Here is a 6,211-nt window from a genome sequence, read left to right on the forward strand (position 1 = left end):
TAAAAATTTTATAATGGACTTCCTTATTAGTGAACCTTTAGGATGGTTTAACCTACTTAAACTGCTAAGAATTCTTCCGACACATCTTTTCTTCTATCCGATATCATACATTGTAACCATCCGACGAGATCCACACTTATCTGCCGATAGTTCGATGATGGCCGCACGCATCACTCTCACTGACATCACCAAACCCTCGTTAGAAGGACGAGGAGGACTGATACTCTATCCAGAAGTTCACGAAGTGTCATTTATGCTTAAGCATAGCATCATACAACTCATTCAGAATCACTGACTATTCCATGGCTTACCAATTGACGATCCCAACACTCACTTAGATAGATTCCTCTCCTTATCCAACTCATATAAACAAAACGTGGTTGAATAAGATATAGTTCATCTATATCTGTTCCCCTATTCCTTAACTCTTCATGCAAAAACCTGGTTCGAGGGGTTAGAACCCAACTCTATCACCTCATGGGAGGAAATGGCAACAACTTTCTTGATCAAGTACTTTCCCCCATCAAAACAAATCATACTTAGGAATGATATCGTAAACTTTCAACAAGATTCCGATGAATCACTCTACACTGCATGGGAGAGATTTAAACATTGCTTCGAAGATGCCCGAACCACCGTCTTGAGAGCTCTGTTCAAATTTTGACCTTCTACAATGGTCTGAATCAGAACAATAAGTCTACTCTTTATGCTGTGTCTCAAGGTAACCTCATGAACTTCACTGCTGACGAGGCCTGGAGATTGATCGAGGAGATGACTATGCACCATCATGATTGGAACACGGAAGAGCACATTTCATCACCAACACCGCTTTCTGCCTCCGATCTTATCAAAAATAAAACCATCAAAATTCTCTCAGACCAAATAGAAAACCTCACAAAAGAAGTCGGAGAGCTAAAGAAACTCCCGCAACATGTGTCTCAAGTGCAATTATGCCAGAATTGTACTGACCCACATTTGGCCAAAGCATACGAAGCTGAATGTGAGGACTATGTTATCTCATCTGATAAGATCCTAGCTCATCCACACAACCCACCTACCAAACCCACTACCCCACCAGAGACAAGTCTAGACGATGTCCTACTGTGAATCATCCATATGATCACAGCAAGACAAGACGCAACTGCCTTAGTCATGACTAATCACTTGAGTAGTCTTGAAAATCAAATAAGCCAGCTAAATCAACGTCTCGATTCTCTTGGTTGTCCTAAAAATGACTTAAAGGTGGCATATAACCAACCTTTAGTTTCTTCTAAGGAGAAGAAACTAACTAATGCCCGTTCGGTAGTAGTCATTGAGTCATCACCTAAAACACCCATTCCATTTCCGGGCTGTCTCAAGCAAAGACATAACAAGATGAAATCTTTTAAGCTTGACGGTAAATTTTTGGACACTGTGTCCAAAACTCCTCATAGTAGAAGTATTTTAGGAAAGTCCTATCATCCAAGGATAAGGTACCCGAAGTACCCAATGTCCTGCTGAACGCGGATTGTTCAGCCATTATCTTAAACACTTTTCCTGAAAAACTAGGGGATACCGGACGATTTACCCTTCCTTGTTCTATCTACCAATCTGGTACTATCTATTCTCTCGCTGACCTTGGTGCCAGCATTAATCTGATGCCCTACTCAATGTTCCAGAAACTCAAAATTGGAACCCTTAACCCTACCAAAATGAGTATCCAGCTATCTGACCAATCTACTAGATATCCTAAGGGAATAGTTGAGAACGTCATGGTTAAGGTTGACAAATTCCTTTTTCCGACCGACTTTGTGGTTATGGACTATAAAGAAGACATGAAAACCCCTATCATTTTAGGAAGGCCTTTCATGAATACAGCCAAAACGATCGTTGATGTTTATTTACGGACTATCACCTTGAGAGACCGTGGAGAAGAGGTCACTTTCAAAATCAACAAGTCTGTATGTCCTTCTGATGGGAACGGCGAAGTAAATACCATCTCCACTAGGAAAGTCTCCTTATATTCCGAGAATGAAGAGAGGAAGATAGAAGTAGAAGACAAGAAGAATAACCACTCTACACCTACCCAATCTTCACTCCCACCTTATTTTGATCTTTTAATGACTGGAGAGGACTTCGTTCTAGAAGAACTCTCTGAACCAATTATACTTGAAACTCCCAACCAGAGTGACGAGCAGGTGGATGAAGAAATTGAAATGGAAAGCCCAGATGAGAAAAAAGAGATGGAGGATTCTAGCATCGAAGTAGTTGTTAATGTTGCTACCACATTGGAGACGTCAATGGACATCACCACACCTCCATCCTTATAGTACAACATTACGACCAACCTGAAGTTACAAAGAAGAAAGACGGGTTTTGCGTCAGGGCTACCCTATAAACCATCACTCAAATACATAATGACATATACATCATGGAGTGACGAGGACCCGTTTGGCCAACTTGCACAAATCAAGGAGGTAGAAGAAATTGATAGCTTTGTTACATCTCAAGCTAAACAAAGCATTCACTTCAAACCACCTTCTCCTCTCATTCGACATACCTTATTCCATGTCCACTTCAATCCCATTGGTATATTCCAATATTACCTCTTGTGTCAACTGATGGATGCAACGGAGCCACCTATATTTCCTGAGAAATAAGGCTAGAGTCAGGCTCGTGACTCGAACAAAAACAAACGCTTCTCGAGAGGCAACCCGTGTGTTTATTTTCTATAGCTTTAGTAGTAGTTAGATTAGAATAATTAGGTTAATTGAATAAATGAGAAAGTGAAACTTAAAATAAAATTGTCAATGTTTCTTAGGACGAATTCGCTTCTCCTACTTGTCTTGGGCTTAAGTGAATTAATTGCTACATTATTTCAAAATTCTTAAAATTAAAGGCAGTCAACACTTTAAGTGTGGGATTAATCTTTTTAGTCATACACTGATTTATTAAATTTTCTAAAACCTAATTTTTAAAACCCTCAAGTTTCAAATAACTTTTTCATCAAAACGTAAATCAGTGAGCCTATGGCCCAAAGCTTAATCACCTGTCTAGGATTAATGTTTTCTATCTTTACAAGTAATAGAAAGTTATTGATGCATGTGGTGGAGACTCTTTGAATAACGATGAAACGACAAGGAAACCCTTTGATTATTTCATTTCAAGTATTGGTGGATGTTGTATGGAGGATGAGAACGCCCTAATGAGCTCGAGTACACTTCAAGAAGACCGATTCGAATCCAGCAGAAGATGGTTCCAATTCCGTCTACATTCAGATCCTCAGCTCACAACCTCACCCAAGGGGAGTAATTCGTTTCTTTCTCTTCGTTTGTTTATTTTGCTTCGTTATATCCTTAAACTATACCCTATCCTAAGCTTATCACTAAGTGTGGGATTCCAACCCAATATAGAGCTTAGATACATTTTCTGACCTGTTCAAACTCTAAGTGTGGGATTTTAGATCCCTAAAATCTAAGAATAAACATTAGGGACAATGTTCCTCTAAGTGTGGAATAGCGGTGTAGTACACCATAATTAGCTATAGGATGCTCGGAAAATGTTCTTAACTTAAAATTTTACTAAGCTTTTTGAGGATACCTACTATTTAGATTCTTTGTCCTCAACGTAAATTTTTCAAAATTGTGACTAAATGATAGTTTCTGAAAAAGTACTTTCGAAAATCAAGCGTGTTTGTTCTAAAATTAAGACAAATGAGGACATAAATCTTCTTAAGGATGAACCGATTCTCTAAAAGAGCATTGCATGAATAGGCATTATTGACCCAATATAATTGTTGTGAGGCACCCCAAAAAAGGCCCAATAAGCATTCATTTTTTAATGCTTCACTATATTTTCCGTTGAGAGTGTCGATGTTAGCATTTAGAGTTAGAACTTGAACTTGACATACATTTCGAGGCCAATGGTTAGTAAGCGCCATACGTGGTGTAGGTTCGATACTCCTTCCGAAATCATTCTGAATAGAGAAGGCAAAAACCATCCATTTCCGTTTCCGCTCCATGTATTTAAACCAACCAACTCACCCTAAAGAGTTGATGAATCAGAAAATATTCACCACAAATTCACTATCAAATACGTTACCCCCTCCACCCTCTTTCCTTTCTCATTTCCAACATCTAGAAATTCAAAGAGATAGATCGACCAAGTTTACTTCAAACACTTGTCAAAAAATTTCGAAATTTCAAACGGTTTTTGATAGGTCAAAAAGACCTATTTCTGGTGAAATACCTTTCTCTCTGGGCACAAGAAGAAATAGACAAAGTTATGAAGATGGGATAAAAAAAAGAGCAAAGTCTCAAAAATAAAGAAGAGAAAAGTCTTCGAATACGAGTATATATCCCCAAGAAAATGAAGATTGTGACCCATGAGGATTGCAAAAAATAAGCAAAGTCTTCGCTGAAAATCAGCACCCTCTAAAGGAACTCTTCAACAAAAATAGAGTACCATCTTTCCTAGAAAAAGTATATCCTCATTGAAACCCAAATCTATCGAATCTCTCTATAAATTTAAATGATTCAAAATCACCCTTTTCGCCATATCAAAACCTTCACTTTTCTCTGCAAATCAACCTTTAAACCCGCTCTTCCTCTTGAAAGAATGATTAGGGAGAAGATCAGTGCCGTCCTTATCTAACCGGTGGAGATTTGATTCTTGGTCAAGCCTATGACAATACTTGCAACATGACTGGCTATGGGTGAATTCATTTCATAGATTGATTGGGAACCCCAAACACTTGAGTGATTTGAGTGACATGTGTAAGGAAGCCGATGTCATGTAACATCCCCTCATGCTTGCAGAGATAGTTTCTACCCTTTTAGAAGACGGTTTGTCTGATTCTGCTCTTAGGAGCATCCTTGAACTCAAAATAAAAGAAAGGTTTGCTTGAGGACAAGCAAAGTTTAAGTGTTGGATATTTGATATCGGCCAAAAAGTCACGTTTTTACCCCCGATATTGAGCCCCAAAACCATAAAGTTCAAAACTTTATCGCCAAAATAATCACTTTGTTGGTTAATTTGGTAGATTTAGTAATTACAAAGGCTATGTTTCAAGAATCAATAAAAACAGATGAAAACGAGGAAAAACGAGCAAAACTGGCTAAGACGATTAACTCGCGTTTAAATAACTTATTTTATAATTTTTGGAAAAGTTTATTTACTTAATCTCCCATTATAGGATATTCAATTACGAATGCGTGGGCGCAAAAATTGTCAAAAACGGAGCTGAAACGAAGATTCTAGAGCAAAAACGGTGAAAGACAAGTTACGATCCAGCAAACCCCTTGCCAAAAGGCTTGCCATAAGGGAAAATGGCCTGCTAACAAACGGGCATCAAAAAAGGCCTTGGCAAACGGCTTGCCAAACGGCCTGCCAAACGGCCTGCCAGGGGTTTTTCAGCAATTTAATTGCAATTTTGCCACCAAGCATTTCCTATAAATGGGGGCTTCATCCCACCATTTTAACACACCAATTCTTCACTTCTCTCTCAAATATCTATCTATAGTCGCTCTCTAGTGATCTATAGGAGATTAGTTCTCTCTCTACTTTCTCTCTCTAGATTCTAGAGAGAGAAACGTACAGAGATTAGGAAATGTAATTATCTCTCTATTGTCGCTCTCTAGTGATCAATAGGATATTAGTATGTAGTTAGTAGTAGAAGCTATCGACCATTGTAACGCTATGGATATTATGAAGAAATACAAGTGTTATTCTACTGACATTATTCGGTAATATCTATCCTTTCTTTTATTAATTTATTATAATATTCTTGTTCGATGTTTGTGATTTATTAATATTAGAAATGTTTGTTACCATGATGAGTGAGTAATTGCTTGATTGTTTGCCATGATTTAATAATGTTAGTTAGGGATGATTATCGTTTCGTACTCGCTTTCTGTCTATGATATTAAACCTCGTTATTATCGCCCTTCCACCAATAAACGTGATTAAAACCTTTTATAAAGTCGACTATTATAAAGGTAATTAGTTATCTGTGTTTATACATTGGTCAAGGTATGAACCCATCGAAAATACTATAAAGTACATGGGGAATTATCGTAGGACCAGATCAAGACATTGGTCAAGAGTATAAGACTCATGTCAATGTACTATAAGACCACTTGGGCATGGTCAAGGTTAGAAGCTATGGAACCACTATAACTCTAGTACATGGTGGATAACTAAGGGATTTATTTGGTAGATTTAAGTAAGGGCT

At 37.9% G+C, this 6,211-nt stretch overlaps 1 non-coding gene across 1 annotated transcript; it reads right to left on the minus strand.

Moving 5' to 3' along the window:
- Positions 1-535: 535 nt before the first annotated feature.
- Positions 536-641, minus strand: LOC139845932 (small nucleolar RNA R71). Its single transcript, XR_011758684.1, has one exon. It is a non-coding gene; the product is annotated as a small nucleolar RNA R71 (small nucleolar RNA).
- Between the last annotated feature and the right edge of the window lie 5,570 nt (positions 642-6,211).

This window comes from Rutidosis leptorrhynchoides, chromosome 4 (genome assembly GCF_046630445.1).
Source record: "Rutidosis leptorrhynchoides isolate AG116_Rl617_1_P2 chromosome 4, CSIRO_AGI_Rlap_v1, whole genome shotgun sequence".
Lineage (NCBI taxonomy): Eukaryota > Viridiplantae > Streptophyta > Magnoliopsida > Asterales > Asteraceae > Rutidosis > Rutidosis leptorrhynchoides.